At 39.3% G+C, this 22,062-nt stretch overlaps 1 protein-coding gene across 5 annotated transcripts in view; it reads right to left on the bottom strand.

Annotated features, from left to right (window-relative positions):
• Positions 1 to 20,547, bottom strand: part of CACNA2D3 (calcium voltage-gated channel auxiliary subunit alpha2delta 3) — a 474,873-nt gene extending 454,326 nt beyond the window's left edge. For 4 of the 5 annotated variants that reach the window (XM_064432564.1, XM_064432563.1, XM_064432565.1 and 1 more), the window contains exon 1: positions 20,399 to 20,547. The gene's annotated coding sequence lies outside the window, so the exon portion shown is untranslated. The remainder of the gene's footprint in view (positions 1 to 20,398) is intronic. The other variant, XM_064432566.1, reaches the window with a different exon arrangement.
• Between the last annotated feature and the right edge of the window lie 1,515 nt (positions 20,548 to 22,062).

The raw sequence follows: 22,062 nt of genomic DNA, 5'->3' as shown, positions 1-22,062 counted from the left end.
GTTTTCCAGGTGGTTTTGCACAGAACCATGAAATGCAGCTGCTACAAAACCTTTGATGAGACATAAGTAGAACAACATCAAAAGTGTGCTTCTTTTTGAGCAAATACATGAAAGCACAAAACTAGCTGACAGTATCACATCACGGAATTCATTTGAACTTGCAGACAGAAAAACCAAGAGGAAAGACAATTTCTGTGGCCATTGCTTGGAGCATAGCCTATCCTGGATGCAAACAGAAAAGGATTTTTAACTCTGTGTCTGATTCTATAACGACAAAGCTGGAATTAAGTCTTGTGAATAGAAATAGACACACAGAAATACACACATATATATTCCACTTGTTATTTTACTGTTACAGCAAGGTGTGGAAGCAAAATTCACAGCCTGACACAGCCTCTTAGAAGGTCCAGCAGCTGGTAAGGACAGCACTGCCCAGCAAGCCCACGGCGAGCACAGCACACTTACCCCCACTTATCTCCTTTGCTAACAACAAGCACAACCTAAAGTGTTTAATCAAATATTTATAAAACAGAACACTGGCTGCTGTAGAAAAGGTCACTTCTCTAGGCAGAAATCATTGATTCCAATGTTAGTATGTGCTTAAGTTCCTTGTGCTTAAGGCATATATTCCTTTATATCATTTATAATTTTGTGCAGAAGAGGAAAATTTCAGATGACAAAGGCACCTTTCTGATTTCCCTGTGCCTTAGAAAGGGGACTAACACACCTTATCTACAGAGATTTTTAATTTGCTTATTGTCCTGAAACAAATTTGATTCTGCAGCACAGAATAAAAATATAAGGTTATGAACCTAAATCATAAGTGAAAATACTTTTTAAAATTTACATTTATTTAACTGTATAATAACTTAAGTATCTGGTTATTATGTTTATTTTCACTTTAATACATCTTAATGCATATTTGCTCCTTGTTATTCCTGCAGGTGAAAGTACCGCTTTGCATTTCAGTTCACTAAAGTCCCTCAATACTTTGCAGTACAAAAAAAATTCCCAGCAACTTTATTGGACTCAGAAAACAACAATAACAAAACAAAACTTTAATTTCAGTGTCACAGCCATAAAAATTGGCAAATACTGTTAATTATAAGTAAATTTCAGATCTGTTAACTTGCAAGGATGTCTTCCAACAGAAACAGAAACTGAACACACTCAGTTCATGGAGTCACAAAGCCTTGGGAGAGTTTTGGTGGCTCTTTCCCCGTATTGCTACTTCCTTAGGTGCTGTTAGATTTCCTGGGAACATCCTTGCCAACAGCTGTGGTCTCACAGCCATTCACATCTCTCTGGTCAAAATTAATAATTTCAGCTTTTTCCTCTCATGGTTCTTAGAGAGCAGCCACAAGAGAAACAGGGTCCTTGTCCTAAGCTTGGCATGCATTCCCCTTCACTCTCATCTAGGTGGACTGGTTTTACAAAGTTATCCTCCTATCCTGCCTGGAATTTCTAAACTATTTGGAGAGTCTGGGCTTTGTTTTTTAATTTTGTCTTAATTTTTAAGGACCTCCATCATAGTGATACTTCAATGCACAAGACATGTAGCTAGTTATTTATATTGCTTAAATAGTCTTGCATCCATGGCAAATTTTGCCCCTGAATAACTGTCCCAAGCTGGTCCTACTCACACACATACATACAAGGAAATTCATTGACATGCTTGCATAGCTGCTATTGTAACTGGCATCTACAAGGCACTCGTGAATTTTTGTGCATTTTACACAAACTTTTTTGCGAGCTGAACAATAAGTGTTCTGTTTACAACGCTGAGAAATGGCAAAAAGGCAGTGAAGAGGAAATCACCTTTACACAAAAGCTGGACAGCAGCATGCGAGCACAGCTGTGTCCCTGATTGCTATATTTTTTTCTATATCTGCCTTTTGTCAACATCACAAATGTTCAGCCCAGCTCCATATACAGAGCACATCCTGATGAGTACAGAAGGATTTTTTCCCTGTTGCTATAGGATATTTACACTTTCAGGAATGCCTCAATTGGGAGCAGCACTTAAAATACATCAGCAATATTTCTTTGACATCTGTCACACACATTTCAGCACAGCCCTTTCCAACAATGTATTCTCATGAATCATCTACTTAAAATCTACCTCATGTGCCAAAGACATGGTGATAATGGAAACCTGACAGTTTTTTGGATTTGTTACTCTGATGAAACCAGGCAATATGTTGAGACAAGTCCAAGCACCTATAGGGAAGGAGATGGAATGATACTGTTGAATTCCATCTGTGTTGCAATTACTTGGTTTTTCTACATAATACACTGAATTATTCACGTTACTTCCCATTCCACACCAGGGTAGTAAGTCAGCCACCACTGATCACCTTAAAATCAGAGGAACATCAGTTTTAATCAGGTAGCCTAAGCTTGCTGTTAAAACCCTAGAAGGCACAGCCATTAGGGAGACAGCAACAAAGAGCTTTAGGTTCAAGAAGATATAAACATGTTTAACCTCAGTTTGTAAGCTATCACCAACTCTCCCCTATCTGAGAAGGACTGAAGCACCCTTAAGACTTTTTCAAAAGACTCTTGCTAAATAATTTTTCTTGTGAAAAAATCCTTAAAGATTTTAAGAACTTAATATAAATATCTCTGTATTAAATCAGCCAGCCAACTCTGCTCCAGCTCCAATAGATAGAGTGAACGTAAAGGGAAAAAAAAAGAAAAATAACTTGGAATGATAACACTAAAGTATATTTTCACAACTCCCACCAGCTTGCACCTTAGACATCTTGACCGAGAGTTGATATATTTGTGCTTCCCCATCCTTCAAGAATTTTCCTGTCACAAATTTGCATAGCCACTTTTTGAACTCGCATAGAATCTACAACATGGTAGAAGGGTTCCACAGCCTAATTCCATGGTGAGAACTACATAAGGCTTTGCAGCTCTTCTGTGCCAAAAACCTGAAACTGACTGGAGTTCCTTCTGCGGTTATAGTAGAACTCTTACAGCATGCTCCATACACAAATTTTCAATCAGTAATTTGGAGATGATCCCTGCAATGAAAACCTGTTGTACAGAATCTGCCAGGACTCGGTGGGAAAAGTGATGCCACAGCCGACCCGCGCATTTAGCATTTAACTGGATCTCTGTCCTTGAGATCAGGAACTGCATCTGCCAAAGCAGGGAACGCACATGCATCAACTACAGTCTGAAACAGAGACGTGCAAGCTACAAACCCCTTTAGCAAAAGGACTGGGGAGAGAACGATAATGTGAAAGGTAATTTCAGAGTAGATAAGAAAGGATATTCATGTTCCTAATGTATATCCAACATCCACAAGTGCCTCACATTACATCTAAATGCTGCCATGAAAGAGGATCATTACAACAGGCCTGTTCAAGTAACACCAAGGGCTGATGATTTTGCGTTACTGACCATTCGTTAATTTTTTGTAACTGTTATTCTGTATTGTAGCCCACAAGCAGCAGAGTCTTTTGCAGATGCAATCCTGAAGTTCACTATCACTTACAAAAGCACATACTTTGCCTTTTAACACTTGTTGTGGGTTTTGTTTGCTTGGGTCTTTTGACAGTTTTGATAGTGCTTCTATAATAGATTTTCGAGGATGCACTGAGAGCATGGCAATCAAAGTTGGAGCTCTTCAAAATTCTGGTATCCCAAGGAGGGGCAAACCAAAGTCCATTATCTGTAATGATACCCTCTGGAAACACATGTTAGACAAGCCATGCTATGGGAGAATTTTCCATTAATGCATGAAAAAAAAAATCTATTTCTTCTTTGGAAAAGCAACAATCTATCACAAGGTGCACTTGATTTATTTCACACTGCCCCACTCCTACTAATTTGCTGGAAATCTCTTGTAGAATCTGCACTGGCTTTACTGTGTTTTATGCCTAAAACTCTTAAGAATGAATTTGCTTTGCAAAGGAGATGAACTTGATGGAAAGTATCAAATATGGATAGTCCATGAGGGCTTGAAAAATCTCAATTTTTCAGAATTCTTTTTTTCATTATATCCACAGAATGAAACAGCACATACAAAATTGACCTGGAAAAGAACTTGTGGTTTTGACATGAGAATATGTACTAATATTAAAAAGAGAGGCAGAAAGGTAGTTATTTTCTGTTCTCATAAGCACCATAATTTTGTATTCATGATGACAGCTTACTGATAATTATGTGTTAGCTATCCATACATACACACTGATATTTATACTGTCCTTGCATGCCATTTACTGAATGTGGGTTTTACATGACATGGTCACTAAGCTCCAAATAGTCCAATATTTTTGGTACCAAAGTCAAAATGCAGTTCAGTTGTGAACTATCAAATTCCCTAAGGAGAGATTATCTTCCCAATGAAGAGCCAATGTACACAATTTAGGCTTTAGATCTCTTTCATTCCCTTTTATGGCAGATATTTTATTTGCTGTTAATATGAAACACTGAGCACTTTATTCTGCTTATAAACTATTCCACCTTAATTTAAATACAGGCATCAGGCAGAATTCCTTAGCGTCTATATTACAAATACTGAACGCAACACTAGTAAGAATAATAGCTTAATAGGCTTCATGTAGTGGGAATAATTTATGCATGTTTTTGTATACTCATCTCATTGCAATAATCTCTTAACCTTGAAATGAGCTTTTTTGTTTTTAATTTTGTATGATTTTCATCTGAAAGGATAAAAAAATTCATCCTGGGAATTACTTTACACTAGTGTGTGACCTAACATTTCTTATCCTCAGATAGCTCCATGTTCTCTGAGGAACTAATGAGCTAATCACATATGGAAAAAATACATACACAAAATTTGGAATTTTTTTGCATGAGCCCACATGAAATAACACCTAAGGTTCCTAGGTTCCCTTTTACTTCCCTGGATTGATTTAATGTGCCACAAGTCCTTTGGAATGCAGTCAAAACAGGCTGCTACCTTTTTATCTTGGAGGGATACATTATGAAATTATTCTCCTCTTTTCATCCATAAAGAAATGCCATGGTACCTTGACACAAATCTGTCTTTCTTTTGTCTCAGATGAGGATTTCACTGGGTACTTATTTAGAGAAGGATCTTCTCACCTCCCACCTGCCCCCTAAGTTACTCCTGACAGGCACACGCCATAATAAGAGTGTGAAGTTCAATTAGCAAATCCTCTGGGGAACTGGGCAGGAGCAATGCACACTAAAACATCTGATAAGCAGGCACATATCTTCCCAAGTACCTGAAAAATGGAATGTCTAAAGGATATCCACTGGGTTTTATAATTTTAAAAATAGAAAAAATAACCAGTATTTGAGGAAGAGACAAAGGATGAAAGTGCAGATATACCTAATCTGCCCAAAAATTTATTTTGTGTAGGATTTTGCACAGAGGAGGTCAAATTTTCTCACAAGGAGGTGGACTATATCATTAATGGGAAATTTTCTTAAGCATTATACATTGACAACCCCAATTTTGTAAAAAAGTTTGAAAATGTCCAAGAAGTTGATCTCCCAACCACCCTCCCTCTAAAAACACAAAACACTAAGAGAATCTATTGGGAAGAATTTCTAGAAGTACATGGCTATTGAATAAAAATAAAAAAAAAAAAATTAAAAAAAAAAAAAAAAAAAAAAAAAAAAAAAAACAGAAAACACACAGGTAGTGGATTACACATTTTAAAACATTAACTAGTGAAGGTCATCACAAATGAAACAATGAAGCTCAAATATAAATTAGAAACTATTGCCAAGAGTATGGACCAGACCGTGCAGTGTGGAATCTGTGGGATCCATCTGGCTAGTGCACAAGAAAAACTCCATCTTCCTTGGTACTTATCAAGTCAGATGATTCTACACTAGTGTGAAAGTTCCCTCAGTTTATTTCAAGATACAAAGTGCTGCAGACATATGCTTTCAAAGGCTGCCGAGACAAAAAATTAACAATTTTGGAACAGAAGGGCTATTAGAGGTAATTCAGTTTATGGTATGTACCAGGGCTGAAAGTGAAGAAGTTAACTTCTATCCACAACCAGTTCTCAATTATTTTTTTTTTTTAGGAAATGATGCAGCTATGAAAAGAGCTAATTAACACAACACAGCTCCTGCTGTACACGACAGAGATGGAATCCACTACATTCTTCACCAGCTCTATAGGAGCAGATTTCTGTACATTTAATTCCAACCTTTCAGGTCACACTGAAAAGCATAGAGAGTTGTTTTTAAAACTACAGAACTCAGAAGAAAAAAATAATCAAGGAAGAAGTTAAAAGCAAGCATGATTACAGACATGTAGCTGTTCATACAGATCAGTTCATAAAAATATGGCATTGCCTGCTCCAGAAAGAGACCTCTGAGTGCTTTATGTACTTCAGAGAAGGTTACATATCATTTAAAAGCAGTCACAAAGGTAAAAATAAATGTTTTCACATTTACACTTCGATGAGAGCCCCTCTTGCATTTAATGTGGTATAAATCTCACTTCTGGAGGTCTTAACTTTATTCAGTGAAGTTACTTCAATTTAGTGATTGTTCCTAGGTATAGAAGCCCTTGGACAACTGCATGCTTTTCTGGACATGGAACTGTGCACCCTACGTTGTGAATGTCTTCTAATCTCACTGGAACTGAGCTCACAGATCAATTTCCACCCTAGCCCCTAACAGACTTTCAAATATCACTTTCACATGTTGGTGAACATCACATGTCTGCAATTTAATATCTGACTACTTTTAAAACTCTCACAAGTAAAGCAACATGAACATTTGAAGAGCATCTCTGAAATTCACTAGCAGATACATTTGTCTATTCAATGCTTCTCTAGTAATTTTTTCAGACAGACCACACAAGTGCATTTCCTGTTCACTTTAAACTCAAGGCCAAGGACTCATTCTCCTAAAGTCAAACACATGCAAATTATAAAACAGAATTTATTTTAGACATTTTTCTTAACCTTGCTCTCACAAGTGAACAATGAGAGCAGTGACAGACTGATATCTTTAATTTAAAAAAAAAAATCAATGCACTCTTCTTTTGTTACATTTTCTAGCACAGAGATACCATTATATGTGATATTAAATCACTTCACTGTTTCAATTATATGAGGAATTTCAGACAAAGACTAGAAGCCACTGCACCAATTGCTGCCTAAGTGTTTCTGTGGATTCATGGCTGTGTAACTGACACCAGATCCTTTGCTCAAGTTTCTGCTTTATGATTTCTCTTCACTCTGATCACTGGGACTCTTTCAAACATAAGTCAACTTTCCAAACCAACCCAAGTTTAATATGCAGTTTGTGCCTCTATTTAAGTCATTTCTAAAAGCAATGTCACTGGTGTCTAGACCTACTGCCCACATCTTCAGGCAGCCCTTGTAGCAGTGGCCAGCCAATCCCAGTAGTGCTCCCAGAAAATCCAGCATGGCTTGATGGACCTTTTGAATAAAACAAACTGCTTGAAATCAGCTGGCAATTCTTCTGAACTACACTGCCTCACGTCCTTTATAGAACCAATGAACAGCTCCAGTTTTCTTTTATTCTAGGCAGTCTTGAAGATTAAAGATAAAACGATGATAAAAACAGCACATACAACTGGCTAAACACCAACAGGTTTACAAACTATGGGTATAAAGACACTTGCTACTATGCCAGTGGGAGCTTCATATGGCTAAGAGATATAGGGCTGAGGGTTTTTTCACCTATTAGTCCAATATATTTCTTAATACATGAACACTGAGTAATATCTTGAGAACTAGAGAAACATTAATATATTCTTGATTCAAGTGAATGCTAAGCATTAGTACCTCCCTTAAATAAGGCAAATGCACTAGGGAGAACATGATGACAGTGTTAAAGTTAACGACCCAGTGCAACAGTATTTAAAACAGATTTGGCGCTAGCTTAATCACATTAATTGCCACATTGGACAAAGTGGAGAACAATGAATACATTGTCCCTGAAGTCCTGAAGCAGCACCTTGTCCATTATGTTAAGGATGCAGTGACATTCATGATCTCCAGGTAACTGGAACTTTGAGTGTACTTTGTTTGTCCTGCTACATCAGCTAACTATGAATTATTAATCTAAGCAGTCTTCAAAGTATTTTTTCCCTACTCTGTGAAGTACCTTTAACAAGGCAATCTGTCTCTTTACTTAATCACAGCAATGCTTGTCAAAGGCTATTACCAGTTTGAGGATAAAAGGGTGAGAAGAGGAGAGAGAATGTCATCTGGAGCTACTGCCCCCTAAGATGACTGGCACTCAGCTTTAAGTGTACTCTTCCCTTTCCTAAAAAAAAAATTTACCAGGAAGGAACTGGATTTGTCAGAAAGCACCAACAGCCATTCCCACAAAAGTAACCTCAGGTCTGCCATGATCTGGGTTTGGGAAGCTGACAGAGCCTCATTTTATGTGACGTTTCAAGGTGATGAAGAGTGGCTGCACTGTGCTCCTGCAGCAGTCCGAGTGCCACTGCGGTCTGCTGCTGCCCACAGCCACCTGAGTCTGTGCTGGGCTGGGGGGCTCTTTCCTACAGACTCACAGCCTAAGAACACCAATTAATTCACTGCCCCTCATACATTCCTCCCTCACAACTAGCCAGCAATGTACAAGAGTTCCCAGCTTTCCTCCACAGGTACAGAAACAAAAAAGAGTAGACAAAAGAAAATTAGTAGAATAAAAAAATAAATACACAGCACTTTCACACTGTCTTCATTTCAGTGTAATCAATAGAAAAAACAAATATAGTCAAAAAGACATGAACTAAGGCAGGATGCTACAAAGCGCATTGGTCTGATTGGTTACCAATAATAAAGATACATAAAACAGGATGTGTGTTACAAAAATCAGAATTCACATAACTCAACTGCGATCACAGACATCAGACATTTAAAATAGGATCATTGACAGAAGAGAATGAGAAATTACCGGAATAAGATTTCCCATGATACAATGAATACAGTCAGATTAAAAGGGCCTATTTTCATTCAAAAATGTCTAAGGACTATACTCACTAGTGAAATAGATTATATCATCAATCAAATAACCTTGTAGAATAAAGAAAATACTCATACCTTTTTAATTAGATAAAGGTTTTCAGCAGAAAAAAAAACAAAGCCCTGATTTTCTTTTTTCCTTAGTACATGGAACCAACATAAAAAATTAAGAATCTGTATTTGTTCACATCTCAGAGCAGTCAATTTTAAATAAAAATTTCTTAGGAAAAAAAATCAATTTAGTTACCTTTCATTTCAAGTTCCTAGACTAGCTAATTTTTCCTCTTTCATAAAATAAGTCAAGTTTGTATATAGAACTATCTACACATTGCTTGAGCAACAAAGCTGAGAAGTCTTCTAATTGCATCCAAGGTCATGGAACCAAAGTGGACAATGAGACTTCCAGATTTTTTTTTGCTTACACGATCTTTTTTTTTTTGCAAGCATTATCTCTTAAAGGAAGAATCTGCTGTCAGCAATTGCAATATTTTCTGCTAAGTCACTCCACCACCTTGCAAAGACATTTTAAAACATAAAAGTGATTTGCAACAACATTTTACAACAAAATGCTGCACTAGTTCTATGATAGATGAGCAGTGTATCAATATGCAGAATAGGAAGAATAGGAAAGCGCTTGCAAAAAAAAAATAGCAACAATCTGAAGGAATTTTGCAGAGTCACAGCAGGCCTAGGACCTCAAAGACCCAGATGATTTCAAATACAATAAATTCTGATAAAGGACTGACCAAACTTAAGAAGCTCTGTAAAGACTATGCATGAAGATGTATGAATCAGTAAAATTAAACTGGCTTCAGAACACAGGTCGTGAAAACTCTTTGCACACAACACACACAGTAACCTCTTGAAACTGGAGAGAGACACTCGTGCCTTGTTCCAGCAGGTGGAAGCCACATCAGTGTTACAGAAACAGCCACAAAGACATTTCCTTCCTAGGGAGGGTCTTCAGGCCTCTGAAGATGACCTGAATTTTCTCAGAGAGGTGACAAGGTGACAAGTAGCTGCAGCTCATACATAAAATCCGCTTGTCCAGAAAACACTTTTCTCCCTTGCTTCTATATTTAATTGCTTATTTATATACTTCCTCTAATTTCTGCTTATTCCAACTGTATTGAACTTACCAGTGGCTGTATAGATGCCATAAAATACTGAAGGAATTAATTCCTGAGATGAGGTTAAGTGCATAATTTTCAGGGTTTTTCTTACTACAGGTCACATACTGCAAAAAGGAGATCTACACTTCACAGCCAGGGGATGGCAGGTTCAGGGAGGGCAGCAAGAGGGAAGGGGGAAAAGCCCCACAAAATTTACAAAAATACATAGGTGCTATTTACATTAATGTACTGAGGTGGTTATGGATCCCCACAATAACATTAATACTAATTCTCTAGGACAAAAATCACAATATAGAATTAAATTCTTTTGTTCTCACAGTTAAGATCTGTGGAGTCTATTCTGAAGCAGTTTTGGTTTTGATGTACCAGCTGCACAGAAGGAAAGTTTATATAATGACATGGAGAGGGCTGCAATCCCTGTTCTGTCCCTTTTAATTCTGGCTTTTCAAATGACATGAGGAACCCAGGTGGAAAGAATTGCTCTGCATGTCTGGCCATGTGGCAGAAAGGAAAATGTAATTGATTATTCTTATTAAGGGAACTGGTTTTTCCAGAAGTATCAAGTTGATTCAGTTTCATGCTTAAAATGAAATATGCAGAGTAGTTAAATATTCTGTCTTTATTTTAGACATAGCTTGAGCTGACTATAGATATTTCAATGATGGCAAAAATGAAAATTGTAATGTAAATCTAAGAAAGTTAATGGAAATGGAGTGAAGAATGCTGTGGTCAAAAACTCAGATCTTGAAATGCACTCACATCTTCAAGTCTGCACACTGTCCCTGCTTCTGTCTGTAAAAATATTGAGTTGCCTCAAGTCCATCAAAAAGAACGATTGACTAGAAAAAGACTGAGATATTAACATTAAGAGATTCAAATAATGGCTTCAGAAACTAAAAGGAAGTAGTTGTCTTCCAGTTTTTCTTTCATCCAAGTTTATTATTAAATTACTCCTCTGTACTTAATCACTTTGCAGGCACATCAGTCTCTGGGTACCCAAATGCTGGATATATTCACCCACTGGATATGTTATCACTGCAGCATTTGTTAACGGACAAGAAGCTGCTGAAGGAAAGGTTCAAGGAAGACACAGAACTGTATAAATAATTTACCCACTGGGAGAGACCCCCATATTTTGTTTGTAAGAAAACACTCAGAAGCAATCTCTACATTTGTGTTCCCAAAGGAACGTGCTGTCAGTAGTTCATCAAGAATCTGTGACTGCTATGCAAATTAGGTAATTTACGGTCCAATTATGACATTTCAATGCAAAAGCAAAGACTTCATAAGCTACTATTAAATTTTTATTTTTAAAATGTATTCATGCAGTCAGGTGTCACCTGAAAAAGATATTTAGAAAATATGTTTTTGAGAGAGGAAAAAAAAATTTCAAAATCAACACATGATGTTGTCAAGCAATGAAACACAGCTTAAATTTGAAGGCAATAGTGTCAGTTTTCCATGCATGGAAAGCTACTAGCCCAAAGTAACAGAAGGAACTTTAGGCTATTAGTGAAGTTTCTGTGTCTTCAAAACAGCTGTAATTGACAAAAGAAAGCAACCTGACAAAATACAGCCCATGGTTCCAGAACCTGCATTCTGCCTCTCAGCATTAAACAAGTGAACTCTGATGGGATCAGTCACATTGCAGCAGGAAAACAAGTGATAGCCAAAACTGTTCTCCATTGATTTTTTTTTTCAGCTTCCTTTCAGGAGCATGTTTTAAACAGCTTAAAGAGGGGAATCTGGAAATAAGCACTTTCTAAAGTCTATTAGCCTAATAAAGCATTGTAGTCCGTTGTGAGTTCAATTTTTTGAAAGCTTCTCTCACACCATTTTAGTTGTCATTTCTTTGATTAAGTCTACAGAGATTCGTGTACCTGGATAACAGCCTGGAAGAAAGCCTCATAACATAAAGGATTATGTTACGGGGTGAAAGTATGAACCCAGAGAAACAATCTTTACCCTTTCTCTCTCCTTAATGACTTAAAATTATGAAAGGTTTAAAGGGTGCGGGATGGGTCTTCAAGAGAAGAAAATAGCCAATTAAACACAGAACTTTATCACCAACTGTCTCCTGCTTACCTTGCTGCCACACACCTGCAGATTTTCTGCACGACAAACACAAGCAGTTGCCTCAAGCCTGGCATCCCTGTCCTTCCCTCTGGCAGCCCCCTGAAGAGCCAGACACCGAGCCCCTCTGGGGACCATGTGTGCTGTGCTGGCTCAGCAGCAAACCCCAGCCCACAGGTCACGGTGCAGCTGGGAATGCTCAGGAGCACTTTCTCCACGAGTCACACCCACCTAAAGCATGGCAAGGTGATATCCAGCACCACTTAGAGAGCTTCAGGAGATAAATGCTGCCAAAGCAGCTGGGCTGCAGCAAGCTGGATTTGGGTACATCCTTCATAAGGAAGCCAGCCAAGAGACCTGCTTGTTAAAACCCTTGTGTTTTCATGCTGGTGCCTGACTTCACCCTCACAATGAACTGATGCTCTACAAGACTACGTCACACAGTGGGACAGTGCAGGACAGGATTGTCTTGCCTTAGAAATGAGTCAGGCAAACACTGCCAAGACAGACTGAAAACCTCTGTTAGTGATGGGAGGCATACAACCGGAACACAGAGGGAGAGAAGCAAATCTCGCAGCCCAATGGCTGCTTCTAATATCCATAGAAAGGCTGCAGATCCACAGCAGGAGGAGCAAGGATGGAAAGGCCCTGAAAGGAGCTCCAGGCATCAAATGCTTTGCTGTAGCTCTTTCCAGTACCTGCTGTCAAATACTTCAAAGAAAAGCTCAGGAGATACTAGTTGAGATAAATATGAGAATAAGCTACTTAGTCAAACATGTCAGCTTAATTCCTACTGCTTGGAGACTCAGAGGTGATGGCTTATATACATGACTGGTTTTAAAGCACAAATTTAAACACTACTCTCATGCAAAAGTGTCCAACTCCTTTTGATTGTCAGATTTTCTTTTGTCCAACAGCAAGAAGACTGAAGGAATCTAATGACTAAGGAAAAAATATCTTCCCTTAAACTCACCTCTACTTCTTCCAAAAATAAATTTAGTTTTGACAGCAGCCTAGAACTTGAGCATCCTACTACAAAAGCATGAGATGTAAAATGCTTGATTCCAAAGTCTTTCTCAAGAAAAACCGTCTGACTCTGCAGGTTTTGTTGGGGGGTTTTGTGGGAAGAACAACCTCCTTCTGCATCAAAGTGCTTTTCTGTCATGAGCCCATAAAGATACCAGTTACCACCCACTAATTTTCACTGTCATCAAATATTTCTATTACTAAAGAAAACGGAAAAATTTCCACTGCTTAATCCATTTACATGTTTATATATTTCAACTCTCTCATTTTCTCAGATACCACCTATCTATTACTGCCTTTGCTTCTACAAGAAATCAACTCTTACAATCTTCTTCAATACCACTATAATGTCCTTTTTTTTAATGCAGTAATTAGAATTCAACATATTGCTTTATGGAAGAACTCAAGAAACTTTATCGTGTCATTACTTAGTCTGGTTTGCCTTCGTTTTCTCTACCACTGAAGCTCAGCTTCATGCTGACTGAATTGCTGCAGAACTTCAATTTTTACCATAGTTATTGATGAATAAAATTAGCACTTCAGAATTCTTTACAGGTAGGCTTTTCTGCTTCCTTAAGCACAAAACACATGATAATTCAATTGCAAGTAATTTTTGACATAAAGAAGTTACTGGAAATTCTTCTGAATTTGTTCCTTCTGAATTTAAAACTCATTTTAGTCAAGCATAAAAGGAAGACTATTTAAAGTCATGACAATATGACTGTAAAGAACTGAAACTACGGTTTTGTCATCCAAAATCTGTCATCTGATGAAAACGAACACAAAATATTCAAGTTTATATTCAATTTCTTACTGGGGGCTAGTTCTCTCTCTGATAGCACAGAGCCCATATATGTTATGTTCTAGATTGTGAGGTATAATGCAGTGGATTGCATCAAATGAGGAAAAGATGGAAAAAGCAGTAAATAGAATAGTAAAGAGTGTCATCTGTATTTTAAAATCAGAATCTTTAGGGTCCTCTATCATGTGATAATAACAGAGGCAAATGTGATTTTCACACAAAAGCTAAACCTGGGAGGAGGTGTGTGTTGCACAACCAGATATTAGATAACACTTCTCTAATTAACTTTGTGTTGTGGGTTGGACACCAGGCACCCACCAAAGCCGCTTTATCACTCCCCTTCACAACTGGACAGGGGAGAGAAAATATAATGAAAGGTTCATGGGTTAAGGTCCAGGAGAGAGATTACTCACCAAATACCATCACAGGCAAAACAGACTCAGATTGGGGATATTAACTGAATTGATTACTTGTAAAATCAGAGTAGGATAAAGAGAAGTAAAATAAATCTTACAACTATCTTCCTACTACTCCTCTCTCCTTCCCAAGCTTCGTCTCCTCTCCCCAGCAGCACAGGGGGACAGGGAATGGGGCTGCTCTCTAGTTCATCACAGGCTGTTTCAGCCACTGCTCAAAGAGTCTTTCCCCTCCTCCAGCCTGGGGTCCCTCACTGGGATGTAGTCCTGCATGAACTTTTCCAGTGTGAGTCCACCCCACCTTCAACAACCACATGCTTTTAAAATGCTTGCACAGTTTGCACCCATTCAAAGGTTTTTGATTGCACAAACATATCCCATTAAAATAAGAAATATTTGGAAGACAAAAAATTGATACTAATACAACAACAGAACCATAAAATCTCTTTAGAACAATGTTCCAGTTATCACATCAACATTTTATTCACCAAATAGATTATGGAATTGGCTTCATCCACCTACTTCTGTCAAGTACCCCAGGTGCTATTTTTACCTCAGCTGTTAAGTCTGAAGCAGTTGAAGAAATTTTATCAGCTAAAAGGGTGTATCAAGTATCAGAGATGCCTCTAGCCACAGCTAGAGTCTTGTTCAATTTGCCACCTTATTTGCATCACCCTTTCTAATGCAGTAAGTGAAATTCTCAAAATTTATGTTAATCTTGTCATATACGATTTTATACAATTTCCACTGGCAAGGAAACTGCTGGCCATTAGGAAATTGCTGGCCACTACTGCTGCACAGAGAGGAAAAACCAGGGTTTCATTTGCTGAAATCTGTTGATTCCAGAACTGCTTATCCACACAGCAACTTTGCCAGCTGCCAGTCCTCAGTGCGCACAGCACTTGAGCAGAGCTGATCACTCTGCACAGCAGCTGGAGCTCTCCTGCAGCGTGGGCACAATCTGAGCCTTGCTTCCTCAGGGGGAATCCACTCCTGGCACAGCAATGGCACGTTCAAGTGCCCATTAAAAGGCTCCAAATGCAGACACAAAGCTCCAAGCACACAGCAAAGCAAATATGAATCAAGAAGAAACACTTCTACTCACTCAGTCATCAGTGTAAATGCAACCCCTGCACATCCAGCAGGAAACAGCACAGGGATATCCCAGCTGCACATATTTTCAGGGATATCACATCTGTGAGGCCAGAGAACTCCAGTATCAATTTTGTGCTGTAGTCACCTCAGACACAAAAATAGAGATAAATGACAAACAGTAGCACCTTGCTGGAAAGCAAGTCTTCCCAGCTTCCTTTCCCACAGGAGTTTCCTTGGTCAAAGAGCCCACACCTGTCTCACCAGGTAGCTGATAAGAATGTTCCAGCTATCTACAAGCAGCTCCACAGCATCAGTGAGCTAAAGCTTTTTTCCCTCTTTTGAGTGTATTCGCAACCAAGCTATCACCAAAAACAGACAGTCTAATGCATGCCAAACAATTAAGACAGCTTTTACAGATAACAGAAACGCACTATATGCCCTAGCAACCTCCAGAGAACACATTCAATGTAAAACCTTTTGAAGGAGACCAGGTTTACTTAGATATGATTATGTCTGGCATTTAAACCACTCTTCAGCATTCTAAGATGCCATTTTCCCCTTCAAATGTTTATCTTTTCAGTCATTAGAGCATCTCTCCATAATTTTCTAGTACTATCATGCTAAGCAAATCAGTACAAGCAAATTTCTGCGTGCAGATAAGACCAAAATCACAGCAGAAGACATCAGTGACATCAGCTGAACCATGTGTGGTCACCTACAGCTGATGCACTGCCCTGGTCTGTGGGCTAAACAGACTGGCAAAAAAAGGCAACGCTCACATCTGTCTTAACAAATCCATTTCCCTGGCTAATCATTCCTTTTCATTTCTAAAGATACCACAACAGCATGACATCATCACTAGTACCAAAAAGTAAAATCCAGGAGGTGGCAATAACTATACGAAATCTGTAGGTGTGCTTACAAGCTGCCTTTACAAAGAGGATTTTAAAATAAAGGAACAGTAGTGAAAAAGGATCATCCATAATGTGAACCCTTAATCTTCAAATTTCATTGTATTAAATTTTACTTTTCCTTTGAAAGCCAAATATTTTTAAAGAATTCAGAAAAAGAAGGAAAACATGCCAAAGTAGGTACTGTGTGTGTGCACACATTCACCATCCAGAATCATCAGGTACATGAAAAATCAAATTCTCATGCATTAGCAGAACACATAACAAGGCAAAGGATATTTGCCTTAAACCAAAACACTGACACAGTCTGAGACTGCTTTTGCTTCCTCTACCTGACAGATGCAAGTATATCCTCAAGAAATGACATAAGTAGCAGAGTAAGCAGGGCAGTTCTATTTCAGGCTTTGCCATTAACTTATCACACAGGTTTGAGGACTTGATTTTTATTTTCAGTTGACCCATGTCATGATCATAATTCTTCCTATCTGCTATATTTCAAAAGGTTGTTTTTTCATTTATTTTTATCACCTTTTTCTAATTTATTAAAGAAAAAAAAAGCGCCAACTGTTCCAGTAACAAAAAAGGAAGTCTGATATTCCACTAACTGGGGGAAGTATACAGAGGTAAAAAGAAAGAAAAGCCAACAAGCCCCAGTCAAAACAACCCCCAATCATTCCCATCAATAAAATAATGATATGGAAACATACGAGCATTTCTCCCACTTCACCCAAAACTCTGTCTACATGAAACGTCTAACAAATTCTCAATGTGCGTAGCCGACACCAGTCCTCGTGGGAAGAATTCGCCATGTCTGTGTGTCAAAGTGTCAAGTGGCAGCAGAGCAAGGACTTGGCTGGGTTGGAGGACCCAGCTGTGCTGTGCCGAGGGCGCAGAGCGGCCCAAGGAGGCAGGTGGCGTTCCTCCACACCCGACAGACGCTCCAAGCATCCCCATGCCCGAATCCCGGGCGTTCCCTCACTCAGGGGCTTTCAGCAGGGACTGACCTGCTCTGTCTCTGCCGGAACTTTAAATGCAGCACTACTCACTCTGCCTAGAGCTGGAAGTCTCTTTCTAGACTCCCATACAACTTTAAATTGGTGAGCGCCAATTTTGTTCTAGTGCAGGGCAAAGTCTTTGTTAAGAATATGTAACACACACAGACAGTCGTGGCTTTCTGTATATAAGGATATGCTGTTATCTAAAGAAATACAAAAGCACAAGGCAGACCTTGGGCATCCTTCCAGCATCTATGTGCTTTCAAAGTCTTAATCGTAATAATTTTGAACTAAAGCTTCTTCATGTTTGTTATTCAGATACCAAGAAATTGTATAAACAAACAACTTGAAGACAAATTCTGTTAATAGACTATCTAGTCTCTGTCCAGCCAAGCAAAAAAAAATTGTTCATAGCATTATGCACCTGACCTGATTTTATGCCAGGATCAGAGATACTGATTTTGCAAAATTATTTCCAGTTGAAATATGCACAAGATATTTTCACATATTGTGGGCTCTCAGTTAAAGAGATCTCTATCTGGAGCCCCAAAGAATAAAAAAAAGTTGGTCTTCAATCAATTATTCAAAAGTGGAAGCTACTTGAACAGGTAAATTCTATTTAAAATTCTGCCATTAAATCAACACAATCTAGTCCCAAGCAGTATCAGCTCTTCCACAAACAGCAAGTTATTTAAATTTTTCTTATAAAAGCAGTTAATAAATAGAGTCCTGTGAAATATCTGCTGAGTGTTATGTTTATGTTGCAATAAACATTCTACGTTTGTAACGTGGAATATAGAAGACCTCCTTCTAAGACCTACAGTATTAATTTTAGGTGGATAAAACAAATACTACATAACAATCAGCTCTTTTATGAATAATTCAAGTACAAATTAAGTTTTGAATGCTTCCATTTTAATTGTATGCTGGTGCAACATGATAATCACTATGTGAAATAACTATAGTCCACAAAGAAAAAAACATGCCTTTTCTATTTCTGTTCTTAAATGGGATCAATATATTGCAAATCCTCTTCAGGACAGGGTCAAGTTTCTGCTCGTGCTGTATCACCACTCTGTGCATGCCATTTTCAGGTTCTCTTGCACCATAACTAAAAAGTCATCCCTCAGTATGGAAAATGCCATCAAAAAAGCTGACCCACGGTTTTGTTACTTTTCATGAAAAAATAGAAAATATCACTAAAGGACTGTAATAATTTAAAAATTCTAAAATTATAGATAACATTGCTAAAGGACAGTACCAGACATGATATGTGTAGGTGTTGGTACGAAACGCAGTCCACAAGGAAACAAAATATACAAACCTACGCCTGGAACAGAATGCAAAAAAAACCTTAAACAATCTAAAAACAGAAGGTATCCCATTAAGAGTTCAGAAGGCATTAAAAAAGTAAATGTAAAAAACATTGTTCTTTTTCAATTGCTAGTCCTAATGTGTGTTACTCTTTGTGGCAAAAGAGTATTTCCGTGGCCTACTGTCAAATAATCACAGCTCCCCAGCTCCCAAAGAGCACTGCTGGTAAGTTTTAGCTCTTACACACTTCTGCTCACAGCACCCACCCTCACAAGGATACCCAGCCAATGTGCAATTCTGCTGCTGACTCAAAATTCCTCTGCCACTGTTCACTAAGCACAGGTGCACAGCCCCTTGATCCTCTGAACCTGCCAGCCCCAAAGGTGGCACCTGAGTGGGACACGGGGCCATGGCATTCCCAGGAGTGAGGCTCATGGCACACCTGACAAACTGAGCTGCACAGGGAGAGCTCCTCCCACTGCTCCTCTCTACCCACCCTAGGGCAGACCAAGACATAATCAGGTTGATAATGCAATGCTACCATTGGTTTTACCCTAACTTATAAATGTCACATTTTCACATCTAAAAGTTAAATGTGGAAATTAATTAATATATAATGTAAATGTTAGTGTTTTAAAAACAGTTATAAACACTAGTAAAAAAAAAAAAAAAGCCTGACACTGCAGAAAATTCCTGGGAAGTATGGAAGAACTTGGATTATACCCTACATAACAACAGGAAAGGTGTCCTGTTTCTTCAAAGCCTGAAAACCTTGAGAAAACAAAAAAAGCCAGTCAGGCCAACACCAATAGATTTATTACAGCCAACAACCAGGTTGTATACATAGGACTGAACAAAGACTGTCACACTAATTGTACAAGTACTATCTTAACTCTGCAATAAACAGATTCATTTTGCTTTCAGCTTGTGAGTCTTGTTTTCATAGGCTACAAACACTGACCTTTTCATGTATCATTTTATACAATGGTTGCTGATTTTGCCATTGTTAAGCAGCTGGACATCCCTTCTCAGAAAAATAAAACGGTCAGGAGTACAATCCTCAGTACTCTCAATTTAAAAAGGATTTTTAAAAAGTTCTTTAGTTTCATCCACCAAAAGTACATTTCACAGAGAAAGATTGCATTTTGTCTCTATAATCCTAGGGCACTGAAACATTATTTATCTCTGTTATTAAAAAACCCAGGACTAGCTCACATTTTGTTTTACTTTAAAATATCGCCTGCCCCCCCACCAAAAAAAAAAAAAATACAACAATAACAAAAAATAAACAAACAAAAAAAACTCCTACAGCACATTAAGAACTCTCTAATGATTTTCTTTGTTGTTTCAGGATTTTCTATCATTTGGAAAGCAAAAGGTACATAGGTGGTGTCCCTGGATTATTTTAACATACTGCCTGTGTTTATTCCCCTTTTTTTTGCACTATACAGCACTATTTTCTAAACGCTTTGATATTGCATCTTTTATTGAGTTGCACATTAGCCACCTCTTACAATAACCATAAACATTTACTTTAGCCACCTTGTTACTGTCACAGCAAACATCACAGCATGTGTCACAGTTGAGAGAGCCACATACAGAGAGTATCCCCAATACCATTTCAGAAAGCTTCAAGCCCACACACAGTAACACCATACCTCTTCAGAAGGCTTCAGGTGCCTGCCCTACAGAGTAACATCCCAACACTTCAGGAGGCTGCAAGGGTCTGCCCTTCTTGTTCCTTAGCCCAACCTTTTATCCCCTCACGTTGATGCACTGCACCTGTGTGCCCTCTGCTCCCTTTGGAGGTTGCTCAGTGCCCCTGGGCACTCCATGGCTCATTGCTGTCAGTGCTGCTCACAGCTGTGCCCACTGGGGATGAGGCTGGGCCAGCCCCACTCCAATTACCACAAACTGTGCACCTACATGTTACAGGCACTTTTCTTCGTCAATTGCTTTCAGTTGTTTGCGGAGCTTATTTATAAACACCTGCCAGGTGCAAACAATTTCTTTGCTGGGGGACAGCTGCGCTGTCAGAGACGCTGTATTGCAATTTCACCTTCAGAAAACACTCTTCTGCTATTCCTCTCTTAGCAAAGGACTTTACCTCATCATCATTAGGAAAATACAGCTGTTGCAAAGGAAGATTAAAGTGGTTTTACTTTTTTTTAATTGCAGTTTCACATCAGAATTAAACATCCCTTCTCTATTAATTTAGCTTAAAAACTCCGAGAGAGAAGGTATTATATTAAATTTGCCTATAAAGCTCTATAGTTACCCCCAATTCTACAAGTGTGTATTCTCCCAGAAAAGGAACGCTAGCCAATATTTGCAGGGCAAGGTTTTTTTAAAATAAGAAAATAAATTAAAAACAAATGCCCGACTTAGGGCTGAACATTCCCACGAACATAATGTATATAGCTACATACTTGTCATTAAATACAGGGCACAAAAGTTCCCTTTGGAGAGAAATGTTAAATCATTTCTGCACTTGGTCGTACTTCTGTCATTACTGCAGAAGGTGCCTAGGCACACTTCGTTTTTATAAAACCGTGACAGACTATTCCAACTCCCGTTACTATGGCTAAACGCGGCAGAGAAGCTCCAACAGCAATGGAATTATAAATCATTATTTATTTTATTTAAAATAAATCCATTTTCGGGTGTACCAGACCCGCCCCGTCGGAGGGAGGAGCCGTCCCGCCCGAGCACCGCCCGCCTCGGGCCGGCCCCGCCGCGGCTGCCGAGGGGCCCCGGGACCGGGGCTGTGAGGGGATCCCTCGTTACCCGGGGCACTGAGAGGGGCCCTGGTACCGAGACTCTGAGGGGATCCCTCGTTACCCGTGGCACTGAGAGCGGCCCCGGTACCGGGGCTGTGAGGGGATCCCTCGTTACCGGTAGCACTGAGAGGGGTCCCGATACCGAGACTCTGAGGGGATCCCTCATACGCGGGGCACTGAGGGGCCCCGGTACCGGGGCTGTGAGGGGATGCCTCGTTACCCGGGGCACTCAGAGGGGCCCCGGTACCGAGACTCTGAGGGGATCCCTCGTTAATAACAGCGGCTGCCGAGGGGCCCCGGCACCGAGACTCTGAGGGGATCCCTCGTTATCAGGGGACTGTGAGGAACCTGGTTAATAAAACCGGCTGCTCAGGGGGACCCCCTCGTTACCCCGGGTACAGAGCGGGATGCCCCGTTATCCAGGGTGCCGAGGGAAAACTCGTTAATAACAGGGCTGCTGACAGGGACCCCTCGATAACAGGCGGTCCTGAGTGGGACCCCGTTGATCTCAGGGCTGCACGCCCTTGCCCTGAGGCGAGGGG

This window comes from Passer domesticus, chromosome 9, assembly GCF_036417665.1.
Source record: "Passer domesticus isolate bPasDom1 chromosome 9, bPasDom1.hap1, whole genome shotgun sequence".
NCBI lineage: Eukaryota > Metazoa > Chordata > Aves > Passeriformes > Passeridae > Passer > Passer domesticus.
Note: the sequence above shows the minus strand (reverse complement) of the source record. Positions and strands in the feature narration are given on the sequence as shown.